This window comes from Aphelocoma coerulescens, chromosome 8 (assembly GCF_041296385.1).
Source record: "Aphelocoma coerulescens isolate FSJ_1873_10779 chromosome 8, UR_Acoe_1.0, whole genome shotgun sequence".
In the NCBI taxonomy this organism is placed as follows: Eukaryota; Metazoa; Chordata; class Aves; order Passeriformes; family Corvidae; genus Aphelocoma; species Aphelocoma coerulescens.
This window is the reverse complement of record NC_091022.1, coordinates 13,645,862-13,661,247: the sequence shown is the minus strand read 5'-3', so window position 1 is coordinate 13,661,247 and position 15,386 is coordinate 13,645,862. Positions and strand designations below refer to the sequence as shown.

The 15,386-nt window shown below is 36.8% G+C and overlaps 1 long non-coding RNA gene across 2 annotated transcripts in view; it reads left to right on the top strand.

The window, feature by feature from the left end:
- Positions 1 to 15,386, top strand: part of LOC138113851 (uncharacterized) — an 82,165-nt gene that overhangs the window by 47,340 nt on the left and 19,439 nt on the right. The window contains exon 5 of one of the 2 annotated variants that reach the window (XR_011152360.1): positions 5,946 to 6,695. The exons of the other annotated variant lie outside the window; for it this stretch is intronic. This is a non-coding gene — a long non-coding RNA (uncharacterized lncRNA). Of the gene's footprint in view, positions 1 to 5,945; positions 6,696 to 15,386 lie in introns of those variants that run through there. 2 annotated transcript variants of the gene reach the window in all.

Below are 15,386 nucleotides of genomic sequence, written 5' to 3'. Positions count from 1 at the left end.
GTGTGTGTTTAAAAAAACTTAAATTCCAATTCTAATTCAAAGCAAAAGGAAATTACAGCATGTAATTATTTCTGGAAAATGTAAATGGTTGTTTATGAGATTCATAATGGAATGTTACTGTATAAGGCCAGGACTGTGTTTCTGATTTAAGTGTTTATTCTGCTAGTTTGACATTGTGCCTGGTTTTAGGGAGCTTGTGAAGGAGGTTTTCAAATGGCTTTATATAATATTAGAGAGATGACTTGTATTTAAGAAGATAAAGCAAAATTTTTAGTTCATAGGGAATTGCTGCTTTGCAGAACTTCAGAGAAACGTAACCATATGTTAATGCACAGGTTGCTGCAAAGTCTTGGGTGAACTTGAAATGTTTGTCTTGGATTTTACTTTAATTTACCATATATTCCACATTTGGTAAAAATGCCTATTAGTCCAGCTGTCATGGAACTGGAGAAACAGTCAGTATAAATGCTATTTCTGCATAGAATTAGTCTTACAACAGAGCATCATCTTTTCAACCGATGTTTACCGCAGTTCAGTTTAGTTTTATCAAGCAGATAAAAAAAAATTTTTGCCCATCACAGTAATTGATTACTATATATTCAAAAGTAGTAAGATTCTTCCAGTTTATCCTTTCAAATTATTTTTAGCATTTGATTTTAAAATGGCAGGAGAAGCATGCCATCTCTCTCCGACTCCCAGTCAAATCCCGGTCTGACCGAGGGCAATGAACTGAGCTGCTGCTAACTGCAGTTTGGGCACGAAATTCTCCTTTTTCAGCATTGTTTCAATCTGTAGTGGATCAAGACCCAATGTTTATCCTGTCTATATATGTTAATAATTCTCCAAATAAAGTCAGTAGAGTTGTTATTAATAATAATCTGTTGGAACCCTGAGTTCAGAGAATTTCAGTCTTTCAGTGTTGACAGGCAGTGATCTTGAAAAGCACACTGCATTTGACCTGAGGCCTTGGGAAAGGCTTCCCAGATCATATGATAGCATTGAGATTGTTGCTGTGTAATTCAAGTTATATCACTGGGTGGAATATGTAGAGATGTAGGAAATTTAGGTTTCTGGGATATATGTAACAAGGTAGAGGATTTTGGGTGTAGGTTAGTTCTTCTTTCCTCCTTCTTCACAAATCTAGGTGGTTTGGTATTGGTTCAAAAACCCCACAGTGCGGAACATGAATGTTTAGTTAGTGGATTATAAGTAAAAATAAATCAGTTGGCATTTCATAATTGGATAGACTGGACTTTAAAAGACCTTGGAAGGTAGCACTCGGGGGCCATTTCTACCTTGTTAACTTAGAGGCACCTTCTGTGCAGCTGTGCCATAGATAAGGAATAATAAATATCAATTAGAAGAAGAACCCTGTGTTTTAATCCGAACTCTGAGTAAAAGAACTTGTGAGACAGAGGTAAAGCGAAAATAGAGAATTTAACAACTGGTGCTCCCGTGTGCCAGGCTCAGAGTTTGTACCTCCCTGCAAATTCAACAACTGGGCCTCCCTGAAGAAACACAGGAAAAAGGAGAAAAGGCAGCTCAGAGCTGGAAAACAAATATTCCCCAGGGAAAAATAGTGTCAGAGCTTCTAATTATCTCAGCCATCCCTAGTGGCTACTGAAAAGGAAGCAGGACTGGACTGTCGACAGTTCCTGAACAGAGGGGCCTGAGGAGGATCCCTGATGGCAAAAGTCAGGCATTAATTAATAATAATAAATTATGAGTAATTAAGGCAACGAGGTGTACAACACACAAAAAGATCTTATATTTTTAGACACCTTGTGATGTAAAAAAAATCAAAATGGGGTTTTCAAAAATATCTTTAAACCAAGGCATTTATATGCATGCATAAATCCTTTCTTGACCTTGCTCTCATCTTTCAATATGGAAATATCTTGGAAAACACAGCTTCAAGACAATTAACAACTTGGAGAGAAAGTGGAGAGACATAAAAATACCAAATTACTCTCAAGTAGGGCAGTTGATTAAACATATACCACTCATATCTATGCCTTAAATATTTGCTTGATTTTTTTTTTGCTTCATTATTTGTTATTCAGTGTTCATAGTTTGTTTTATCCTTGTTTAAACCATTTCAGTAGTTCAATAAGAGCATTAGAAACTTTGTATTTAATTAAGTTGGCCAAACATTCCAGACACATAAAAGAGTAGTATGGTACTGAGGTGAAGATCTTGCAAGCATCCCAAGGACTCAAAATCGTTGACATAAAATATTCAGCAAATGCTTGCAGGTAATGAATGTTTGAATAAAATGGTGGTCATTTCCTAGACAATTTGTGATAAGAGAGGGCACTAAAGTCAAAAGAATCTGATTCCCAATGAATAATTCAGTTGAAGCAGAGCAAACATTTGAAAATTTGGTTTCCTTTATATTTCATAAATTTCACATCCTAGCATTCATTTACCAAGAGTTATTCTCTTTTAATTAGTTTTCTAAAAATCTGAGGGTTTATCAATTTCACAAACTTAAAAGAATAAGTTCCTTTACATGGTCTCTGTTTTCCTTTGAAGTTGGTTCTGTGTTTTCATAAGTACAAAAACATAATTTAATTTGTCCTAATGAGGAGAAAAGCTATTTACACATCTGCAGAAGGAATCTCTGAATACATTAAATAGTAAAATCTAGAAAGTCTGGTGCCTAGGTGTCTTATTAAACTTATTTTGGTGTCTTTTGATATTTTCTCTTTTGTTGACTAGAAATACTTTGTCTCAGCTTTTTTTTTTTTTTTTTTTTCAGGAACAAAAGGTTACATTTGGGTTGGTGTGAAAATGATAACTTTCTTTTTATTTTTATAGCTGGTCCTGAATTATTTGATGACAACTAGAGACAGTTGTGTTTTAGGGGGGACACAATGTATTCTGTGTATTTGTCCTCTTTAAGCTTACAAATTACCCACGATGTTAGTTCATTTGTATTTTAAATTATTTTCAAAATAGTTCGTAATCTGCAGAGAAACGAGGATGCAGTGTTGTTTGATACCAACAACATCTATGTAATGGGAGTTTGCCTCATAAAAGGCAGGATTCTGGTGCAAATTCTTTCAGGGCATGTTCAAAATTAACTTTCAAAAATATGTTGCCGTAGTTTATTTCTAACTCGCTGTCAGTGTTGCTTCTGCTCCTTTTCCAATTACTCACAGAGAGAACATGGATGTAGCTGGTGAGAATTCCAGACTGCATGGGAAGTTGTTTGATGCAAACTTCAAATTAGGCTGTTGGCCTCTGTATAGTGTTAGATAAAAAAATATGAGTTTGTTTTAAGTATGACACCAGCTTAGCAGCAGAAAAAGACTGAACTGCTTTCTATCAGAGATTTTTAACAAGATTGTAATGATAAAATGAAGGTAACAATGAGAAAATTTTATCATGAAGCATATAAGCTTGAGGTAGTTAAAAAAAATTTTGCTGTAATTAGTTTAACCATAAATGTCATAAAGCCCTGTTGTGTGTGTGCTGTATGACAGACTGCACACATAAAATCTTAGAGAGTGGTTTAGCAACTATTACCTACAGCTTCTTCCATGTAACATCCAATTTCAGTTAGCATGAATTAAGCAGCTACTTCCCAGACTGGCAGAATTATATTATTTCTTTGATTTCTTTTCTGTGGACACAAAATTGCTTACATGATCCCCTCCAAGCTGACAGCTGCAGCAGTGGCAGGAAAGGCTGCTCAGGTTGTGCCTCTGTAGCGTTCATCAGATGCACCTTCACTAAAACCAAAGTGCTGGAAAGGTGTCAGTTCTGAAGAGCCAACAGCAGCAAAGGCAAGGAATACTGTGATTACCTGTTAGAAGACAAGAGAATGGAGTAGCATTTTTTAGTTAACAAAGATGTGAGACTTGCCTCCTGGGAGCTTTTCAAAGCTTGAAAATAGCAATTTCTACTGCTCTTCTTCACTGTGATTTTCAGTTGAATGTTGTGGGATTTTTGGAACAGAACCCTTGGGCTGATGGGGAGATAGAGCACCTGAGGAAATACTGATTTAAGGAACACCCAACTTTTTATAGCAATAGCTTTCCCTAATGTGTTGCAGTTAGTATTAGGTCTATTTTTCTTGTACAGTCATGCAGAAATAAGAAGTATACAGAAATTGAGCAGCTTAAATTTGAGGACTAAAGGATAAGCTCCAGATAGAAATGGCCCTCATTCTCTAATTTGTCCAGTTATGATGAGTCACTGTTACTCAGATAAATCAATACAAAGAATATTGTTATAGAGGGTTAAGAAACAATTATTTTCTTCAGAATGTGTCCCCTGTAATTTCTACAGATTCCTCTGGATTCTTTTCAGGGCTGTGTGTCATGATGTCAAAAAAGTTTGTCACTTTAGCCAAAGGTCTAAAATAACATCTTGTAGCACCAATTTCAATTGAACTCACTGAACATTAAAATCTACTCAGCTGTTCATGAAAGGAGTTCGAGTTGTTCCGCAAGACAGAGTCTGATTGGAAAAGTCAATGATGGTATCAGGAAGGCTTTTATTTAGCAGATTTTGGATTAGGCATTTTGCATGCAGACATTTTAATGAACAAATTTTTTTTTCTTGTCCCTTGTATGTGCTAGTGGGTAGGGGATAATTGAGCTGCACAACATATTTAGAAGTCATTGATACATGCCCAATAACACAAATTTTAATTTCACCACATACATAATATGAATTCATTAAACCACTTCCATTTTACGAAGCTCTGCTTTAGGAGACGATAGGGACTACTGGGTATACCAGAATGGTTTGTGAATTTTGAAGTAAAAACCTGTGAAGTCTGTACTGCCTGAGGGTTTGGAAAAAGCAGACAAGGATATCTTGGACTGTAGTTTCCAACAAACTCAGATAAGGTGAAGTAAATTCCTTTATCCTCAAGGAAGGTAATTACTCATTCTCTCTAATTCCCCACAGGAATTCTCCTTATTAATAATGCTATATCATATACCAGTTTGTTCCTTATCTAATGTGACTGGCTGATTATTGAAATCCTCCATTTTTCTCCAGCTGTTGTCTTTCTGAGTAAACAAATCACCAAGTTCGATTGGCTTCCATTTGCACTTCATTGCCCCTTGACAGCAAACATGCTGTAAAAATGAGCTGCCTCAGGGTCTTTTTAATCTCCAAAGAAGAAAGGAACAAATGCATATGTAACTTTGTCACTTTTTTTAATATTGTTTTCCACAAAACACAATATTTGATTTTGAGTGCAAAACCATTTTTTCAGTAAGCTAATGTCAAGGTTACAATAATACACTTTTTGTAGGCAGTAAGGCATAAAGAAGTCCATTGGTGTTTCAAATCCACAGTCCAAATTGTCTTCTGAGAAGTGCAAGGTAATTAAAAGACCAAACAAGGCTAAGAAGCATATATGGCTTTACTTGCATGCAATATTTCATTTAGGAATAACTCTAAGTTAAACACTGAGCAAACTCTGCTGAAATGTATTTGGTTTCTTTCCTTCATTTTAGGGGGTAAAAATCCATCAAAATGTATCAATACCTTTTCAATAAGGAATTATATTGTGGTCTTTTTATATTTGTGCTGCAATATATTAACCTCTTTAAAGAATTTCAGCTCATTTTCTTTACACATCACGTTGGGGTAGATAATTACTAAGTAATGGGTGTTAAGGGACCAAATTTTTTAAGAAGTCTTAGAATTTTGGCCAAGAAATAGCTACAAGCTGATAGTTTGCTAGAGCAGTTTCTTTACCTGCTAAACAAAAAACCACCCCAAATTGTTTCAAGATTCCTTAAAAAAGTGGGGAAAAAAAAGGCACCACTTCACAAGCTTAACTTTTTGAGTTATTACGTATTATTTTCCTCTGTGCTTCTTGACCTTTAAGTCTCTTTCAATTTTATGAAATAGTGAAAGTAACTGAAGAAAGTAATATTTTGGAATTTCTTTTTTTTTTTTCTTTTTCTGCAATGCAGGCACCATGAAAATGAGAGGCAATAGAGCAATTCAAGCTGTGGGGCATTTTGTGCCATTACACCTTTACTGGAGTTAAAGGGGTCTCCATGCAATTTTTGTGACTGTATAGTGCCTGTGGGATTGAGGGGAGGATGGCAACAGGTCATCCTCCACTTTGGACATACTAGCTCTACCCCACAGGAAGATCAGGGCTGTGAAGATATTTTGCTTATTATGGTCTGCTATGTTCTTTAGCACAAAAATTTTGGTGAAATGGCACATTTTCTTGTTTCAATGAAATATCTACATTGGTAAGAACACCTCAAGATAATCAGCTTGTTTAGTGGATTTTCTTAATTAGATACTGCTCAAAAACTCTAGAGAAGTGTATTTTATCTCTGTTATTAAAACATGTGAACTAAAGAAAGTTTTTACAAAATCTGTATTTCCTATTAATGTTTTAAAGGTATGATTGAAAGAATATGAGATCTTACACTCATGTAATACTAATGCCAAAATTAGTACAACTAATTACCCCCAGAGCTAGTGCAAAGCAGATGTCAATTTTCAGAATCATAATGTTCAACCATAGTGGCACTGGTGAGAAATCCATGCATGTGTTGGATCTTTATTTATTCTCTGGCTGTACAGTTCCTTCATGTTTGCTCTCTTAACCTCTCTTCTGATCATAAGGCAGGACTTCCCCCTTATTGCCCAGTGCTTATTTACATAAACATTAGATCACATGCATATACTAAAATATATGGAAATAAATGTGCATATATGGTTCTTCACTCACATGTGGATGTTACTTTTGCTTTTTGTTGATGAAGTCTGGAGCCAAGGGTAGTAAATTTAATTTCTGGTAGTAGGTGTTAGTATCTGGTTTATAATGATGGCAGTGATGTGACTCTGGATGAATCATTTATTTGCTTCATGAATTTTTTTTTTTTGTGCAATCATATCTCTTTTTTTTAAGGAAATGATTTAGTATTCATGAAGATGTGCGGAAATATATTAAAGAAAAGCTCTGTTAGTAAGAATTGATTAGTACCATAAAACCAGTACAAACTCATCAGCATCTTCAGTACTGGACTAATGGGGGTTGAGAGAGTGGGAAAATGTCCTTGAATTTAACTTTTTGAAGTGGAAGAGCATTCAAAACCAAAAAACCTGAGAAGGCTGGTACCATGCTGTAAGCACAGCCCATGTCGTTCAGAAAGAAAAAGTGTCCTTTGAAGGGGAGGCAAATTGGCTGAAGTAGTCTGTGAACATCTGTCAACATTTGGCTCAGTCTGTTCCTGTGGTTTCTTTATCACATTAGACCCTCTACTCAGGTTGTTGTGTGGGGTTTTTTTCCCCCCTTTCTGTAGAACGTATGAATATTATGGTCTATTGGCAATCTATAAGATAAAAAAAGGAAAAAAGAATAGTGAGTTAAATTACCAGTCTGATGTATTCTCTTTGAAGAGATCCCTTTTGGCACCTGACTGTACTTGGTTTCTGCTGTTTGATATTTGATTTCTATCTTTATATTATGACTAAAGTAACAAAACAAAAAAAACCTCAATTATATAGTATGATGTTTTAAACTCAGCCCCTTTGCAATGTCTAAAATATCTTTTTTTGGAACTGGTTGGATTTATGTCTGAGCTGGCTGGAAGCCTCATTAAGCAAAATATATTCAGATCTAGCCTATTGTCCTTGTTTTTCTTTCTGAACGTAGCAGAAGCATTCATGCCAAGGGCACAAAAGAGAGAGAGGGTTATCCCAAAATCAGTGCTACATGAGGGGTAGGGACCTGCAAAGGGACAGCCCTCTCCATGAGCTGCCTGCATTCCTGTAGGGAAAGGACTTGTCCTTTGGTGCCTAAGACAACTATCCTGATGAGGGTACAAGGGGCTTTCTGGCTCCCTTTGAGACTAACTCTGCTCTTCTGACTAGGCACTCTGTCCAAAACCAGGGAAATCCTTGCATTTAAGTTATTTATGAAAGATACAAAATGCTATTTTTTAGCAAATTGCCAAATGGTAGAGAGGCATGCCATATTGACCCAACCAGGTCAAATTTATCTATCAACTCAGTTTTAAAAACTCTATTAATGCCAAAATGTAGAAGGTAAATGTGAGTATTGATAGGAGAGAATTACTTTACCATTCTCGATTTCATTAAATCATCGAATGGAAGACAGAGGTTCTCCAGTTGAATTATGCAAGAGGTAGAAAGGAAATTAAAAATGATCTCTTTGGGGCCTATTAGAGAAAGAGGGCAGGGAATACCAGAGGCTAATGAGATTGCTTTAGTTTGGGAAAAGAGCAGAGGATAGCTCTGATAGGAACTAGCAATATGAGAGCAGGAATAGTTCTTGAATATTTCAAGGCTGCAGTGTTCACTCTGGGGAAAATACTCAAGAAGCTAATGGAAACAATAATTCATTAATATTTTATTTAAGATATTTATGCAAGCCATGTGTCTTCAAGTATTTCCAGGCTAGTTCTATGAGACAGGAATATAATGAGGTAGAAGAATTGAGGAGCAATAACATATCTGAAGCAAGTTTGCTAATTGAGTTTGATCCAGATTGGCTACTTCAAGCAATATCAAGTGAATGGGTTCCTGCTGTAGGTTACTGTTGGTTGCAATATGGGAAATCTCTGCAACTCATACCCAAATTATCCCATAGTTCAGAGATGGGGAAGAGCTGTGAGATTCCTGTCACACAAGGTGCTTCTGTGGTGTATTTTGACTGAAGTGAGCAATTCAGGAGGCTTTGGAGAAGATTGTTGTTAACTATCAGTAATGAAAACCCAGCTTACAGCAAACTGAGTTGCTGAAGTGCTCTGTGCTTTGCAGTTGCCTGCCTGCGAGAGCCCAGTAGGGTTAGTATTAAGGAATGAACAGGATACATATGTGGTAGAAACAGGAGCTGTGCACTTTTCCCCTATTCTGCTTGTCTCTTCTGCTTTAGAGCAAACTGTCATAATAACAGCATGGTACATGCACAGCCTTATGTTAACAACTTCCTGGAGATGATATTCTATTCCCTTTGGGCAGCCTGCATGCCAGCATTTGACATATGCAGAAAGAGAGGAACTGAGAAAGGGAGAGTGGGTATTTCTGTGATAAGCAAGTCGCTGGAAAATTACAAGACAGCAGAATATTTCATATAGCTTAGTGATAACTTGGTATTTTTTCACTCTTTTCCTTGAAAAGGTAAAGAACCTATTAGACTTCAAATCCTTTTAAATACTATTAAATAAAAGGAACTGACCAAACAAAACCCCCCAAACCCAACCAACGAACCAAAAACCTCAAAAAGCTCACCTCAAACCAAACTAACAACAACAAAAAAGCAAACCCGCCAACCCCTCCTCCCATTTCCCCCCCAAAAAACTAAACCCACCTGAAACTGTATCCTGCCTGCTTTTTTAGGCAGTGTTTGACCTCAGTGGAGGTTAGCTGAGGTTTGGAAAAGCCTTCTGCAGAGGTGTGATACAGGGATACCCTGAGGATGTCCCCAATGCAGAGGCAAGGCACTGCAGGATGTGTGAGACTAGTGCTGGCCAGAGAGCAGCCTGCAGAACCTGAATTACTCAGGGCTCTGAACAGCCTTCCTGAGAGCCCTAAACACTGATGAGCTTGTGTACACAGTACCCTAGTAAGATAAGTCATTACAATTTTCTTTTTCTTGATAGATCTTAGATCTGAAGTATATAGGTGAGCTTAAGTTTAATTCAGATTTTTAGTTTTTGTGTAAATAACAGTGGTCATCGAACAAACTGCTCTTTATACCACAGTCATCATCATGCTCTGTTTGGAGTTTGTTTTATTTTAAGGTGGATGACACAGTTCCTAACATAGCTTGGCACTGTAATTATCTCCTTTGGATTTGGAGTTGAAGAGTTTCTGCCTCTGACAAGAAAGTGGAGATTATTTGTTCCATTTACTCTGGAAGTGGCCAACCCTTAAATTCCTCTTAGTAAAAGTCTGCAATTTCTAGATATAATAGCCAAAGTTCTACCAGTTTGCAGTTGTCCAAAATACCTGGTCCATTCCCACATATCTTTCATAATAATAATAAGCTCAATTTTATTGTGCCAAACATCCTTCTGATAGATCTCCTGGCAGTATAGGAGCACCACTGACCATGCCTAAAGTCAATAAACCCAGATTTTCAGAGATCTTCAGACTTTTGATGTGTTCTGTTTCAGTGGGAGCTGTGTACCTTCAGGTACCTTGAAAGCTTATATTATATGAGTGTGATACGTTGTTTTTAACTCAGTAAGCCAAAATATAAATTCTAGCATAACAGCTATGGTTAAATTGCTTAAATGCTGTTTCTCAGGATTTTGGGTGGCTCCTAGCATCTTTTCTAAAATTTCTTATTTTTGTGTGTGTGTTTTTTATGGTAAACAAGATCTCAGCAGCTGCAACTGTTCTTTGCCCGGAGCCAAACTATTGGCTCAAGTTTACATTGTCTAACCAAAGTGAAAGGAGAATGTTTTCAATTGTGTGAGGATTTTTTTCACTCATTCTTAAATTCAAAGGGAAATGTACTGTTTCAGAATAAACTAAGGAAAAAAAAAGGTAATCCCAACATATTTAGCTGATATTTCTGTAGTAATCTGTAATGCAGAGGGCAGGGGTTTTTGAGAGCTTAAATATTTTCATTCCCCTAGAATTTGGTTCACACCTTTATTAAGAATTTCCTTTACCAACAGAAGTATACTGTCTTCCTTGTCTAGCTTGATTCTGAGAAATTTAATGTTTCCAGAATAGCAACTCCTGAAATAATAGGTATTAACAAAAAACAAAAAAAAAGGGGGGGGGGGGGTGTTTTCCATCATAAGGTAGCAACAACTTACTGTCATAAAAAACGTATGTGACAAGCTTTATGTGCTGCTCTGGGCTGTGTTTCAGTGAGGTTCGAGGTGCTGTGGTTCTGCTGTTTCAGTCTGGATTTGTGCTAATATTGCTGACTTTCAAGACAAAACACAACTCAGAATAGAGTACAAAATTAAAACTTCAGAGTATAGTAGCACCTGTAGATCAGATGTACAAATGTAGGAAAAGTAGTTTCCTGGTAGAGTTTTAGACTGCCAGGCTCTGTTCTGACAGCTCATAAGCAAAGGCAATAATGCATATATGAAGCTATGTAATTGCAGTTGCTATGGGAACAAGTCTTGAGTTAGGAAGTTCCCTGAGTTCTGTGGATTAAAATTTCTGTCTCAGCAGTGCATCAATACACTGTTTTGGATAACATATCTTTAAATTATCTCCCTGAAGATGTTAGAATTGTTGTGGACATTATTCAACATAAAATAACCTCCTCTGATATAATTCTTATTAGCACACAGTTGTAAGCATTGTCAGTCAATCTACCTGGAAGCAAAAAATTCCACTGAGATGTTATACAATTTTTTTTGTTTAATTTCCTCCTCTTTTTTTTTAAATTTATTTTTATAATGAGTGTTAAATTCTAACAATTGACTGACTTGGTACTTTTTGCAGAGCAGCTTAAGCTGTTGTTTTTTGAATACTTCAGAGAAAATGAACCATTTTCTCCAAGTAAAGCAACTAAGGAATATGTTTTAAAAACAACTCAGGGGAAATTTTTCAAGTGGTGGTTCCTAAAAGTAAAGACATATATTTTCAATTTTTAGTTTTTGAGATTTTCATTAAGGTTTGAAGTTCAGATTCTTAAAGTAGCACCCATTTCTTAGATTCTATTTACCCACAACTTTGGCCAAATTTTCCAGAATAAATTTGGATACTTCTTAATGGTTATCACATGAAAAATGAAATGCCGTCACATGGTAATTTCCATCAGAATTTTTAGAGACCATTTTTAAAAAGAAGCCGTTTTTGAAGCGTCACTAGTGATTTTTGTTCTCTTTGCCCGATCTCTTCCTTAGAGGTTTGAGTTGATCCGTGGTGAAGTATCAGTTGGTGCTATTGGCAGAAACACGTTGTGCATAGAAATATGAGAGCTTGCTGGGTGATCCCTCCACTCAGGAACTGCAAATTTCATTAGCTGTAGTTCCACTTTGCATTAATATGGGGTGGCAGCTTGTCCTGTGTCACTGCATTAACAAGGTAACCTTCACAAAACCTATCCTAATTTATTGAGACAAAAATCATGGAAATATAATTCATTAAAAGTAATTATGTATGTGCTTTCTTCATAGCTTTGCATCATGGGAAGCTATACATAACACGAGGTAATAGCACAATGCAGATAAAAATGAGGAAGTTATGGAGTGGTTGAGCATCTTGCTCTCTCTGATTGCCATTCTACGTTGTCTTCCCCAAGGCAACTACATTATTTCTTCATTGTTATTGCAAAAGGAAGTTAGAAACACCAGGAGATAATCACCAGGAGAAATAAAAGTCAAAGAGCATGTAGGAGAAATGCGATCCTGAGGAGTGGGGGGGAAGGGAGAATATGATGGCAACTCTATTTTCCTGACTAGCACAAGAGGTGACATTTCACAGGACATACAGCAGTCCTCCGAGTTTAGCTCATGTCATTGTTCTGAAGGCAAAGACAACCACTAGGCTTTCCCTCTTCCTTCCTAATGAAAAATCTGTGCTGAAGATGGACAGTAGTCTGTGTTTTGCTACTGAGTGTAGTTTGAAAATAAGCAGTAAGTGTTTTTTGACATCTAGTGCTTAGAAATTCAGCAAACTGCCAAAACAATAGTGATAAGTTTGAAGGCTTTAATTTTCCAGAGGGAAATATATCTGGACAATCATATCCAGTGGTAGCAGGTGCAACACAGCCTTTCCTCAACAGTTAGGCTTCTTGTCGAGGTATGATGTCCAAACCCAATGATACAATAGCTTGTAATTTTAATGGCAAAAAAGCCTGGCCAAAAATATTTTCCTAAGTTCCTAGCAGCAACATATGGCCCAGGTGAAGTAACAGGTACATGGGGATATAAATTATTTGTTTGAACTGTACAAATACTTCCAATTCAGTACAGTAATATGAGGAATAAGAGACTGCTCAGCATGAGTAAGATAATGAGAATCTAGTCCAGAATGAATATTTATCAGCCTTTAGCTTGAGTTTTCTGGTGGCTGGGATAGACTAGTCTCAGGATTCAGCCTACTTCTTTGTGCCTGGTGTTTTTTATTTTAATTTAGGATTATCCATCTGAGGTGTGGTAAGCAATGCTTGGGTATATTTTACAAAAAGTGCTGTTTGGACACTTCAAAACTTGCATTTTGAAAAGAAAAACAATTTTCTGTAGAAATTCTCAAGCTTGGCATGTTTTTATGAACTTGAGCTTTTTCCCCAATCACTGTGATTAGAAATGCTGCAGTTCTGTGGTAGGCATGATGAAGGGAAGTGGACTGATTGCGGAAATGAATATTTCCCACCTGAGTTTATAAAGAACAGTAGATCTAATAGTGCTCACAATTAATGTCTTTTGGAGGCTTATCCCCATGAGCTTCCTTGAGGCTATACTGGGTCCTGTGAGAAACTGAGAAAGATGAAGCTCCTAGATCCTTCATAAGTTTTAAATCTAATCCCCATTGTGGGAGTTTAGCCCAGGCAGAATCCCTAAGAGTTGTACTCTATTATTACTCAGTCACTACTTTTGTATTGGTAGACCAGGGGTAACCTAGAAGCATAGACTAAAGTCTTTAGAAAATATTATCTAATCCTCTACAAAGGATTGCCAAGAGAAATCTTAATTTCTGGAGTTGCTACAAAACACTGTGGACGGGGTCCAAACCTGTATAAGCAAATGTTAGTGGGAATCTCTGTGCAGGTGTTTTTCCATCTGGGAATGTTTTTGAAACATTTCTTCTGGCTTATTGCAGTGTCTCTTCAAGAATGTGAAATTAATTGTGGGCATTGCACATAATCACAAATCCCAGTCAGGGTTTTCATAAAGAAATTGCTGCAGCTGAGTCTGGGGTGAAGTTATTCCTTCTCACTGTGATCTGGCATCTTTTAAACAACTGTGTTCTACAGATCAGTGTAAGAAAGCACTCACCATATAGGCCTTTATCATGCTGTTTTTCAAAAACAAAGTTGCATGTCCAGGACTGCTAAATTATATGCATTCATTGTGTTAAAAATGAGAGTCTAGCAATTGGTCTAATTGGACGGCAGAGGTTGCCTATTGGTAAAATAAATCTCTATGCAGAAAAAAAGGTAGCAGGTTAGCTGTCTGCTCTATTCTTCCTCCTCAGAGTATACTGGATTTTAGCAGCCTTTGGTAGGCATAATTCCCTTGCTTTTGCAGAAAAAGTGGAATTTAGAATAGCTTTGAAGCTGTTCTAATTTACATCAGAGAATAAGTAAAAGCGTGTCACTGGAAGGCTTTTCGTTAGGTCAAAAATCCCCTTTTCCCAACCTCTGGGCATAACCTTTTAAAAAATACAATAATTTGAATCTTTTGGGCTTGATAATAATGAATCTATTCCAGAAACTGTAAAATTCCTTATAAAAATAAAATATGAAGTCACCCTCAAACACTGTTCTTTCACTTCTGTTTTTCAAACCCAAATACTCCAAGGTCTCTGTATGACTGGAATATGTTGGAGAGTTGGAAAATGGATCTATTACTATGGTCACCCTTACTGTAAGATACAGATGGGACCAACCTAGTTTTCATGTTTGCAGTTCAGATTCTGTGGTTGAGGTGATAAAACTCTGGCCTCAGTTGTTCAGGTTGCGTGCACAGTTGCAAACATCAAAGAGGGGATGAGACTGTCCCTGAAATTGTTTTCCTTTGCTGTGCAAATGGCAGTTCATTTTTGCTTTCTGATCTTGTCTATAGCATCAAGCCAAGACTAGTTTGGTTTTCAACACTGAGTTTTGGACATGTCTTTGAATGAACTCAGCACATCAGAATTTCTTCCACTTTGGGCTTCCACACTGGAGTAGATGGAGTTGCTAAGGATTTTCTGAGCTATAAGACATGTCTTATCTCTTAGATGTATTTTTAGTAAAGTACGACTTTAGTTGTGCCTGTAACTTCAGCAGGCAAGATACTTGAGTAAGATTTAGTAACAGAGGAGAGCTGGCTGAGTCATGTTTATGGCCCTATCAATTTTGGGCAGGCTATGCCATATAGCCTGAGGATTGCTGGGTGATTTTCTGTTTCAGCAAAGAGAAGTAGTGAAGGGAGAAAAAGCCAACAGACAGCATGTCTGATCATATCTGCAATCCCTATTTTAATCTGTTTTTAAAATGTAGCTAAAAACATTTTGCAGAATTTTCATACCAAGTGGTTTCTCTTTTTGCCAGCATCGTATGTTAGCACATTTTAAAATTTTGTAATCTTCGTATCATTCTGAAGAGTGTCAAATGTGACAGTAGAAACTCGTTATTTACGTGTTTCTGCTGATGTGTGGAAGTGTTTTTCGACTTCTTTAATTTGCTTGTAAACAAGTATTTTTATCAACATTAGGCTGATGTTAGTCATGTCGAGGTGCACCTG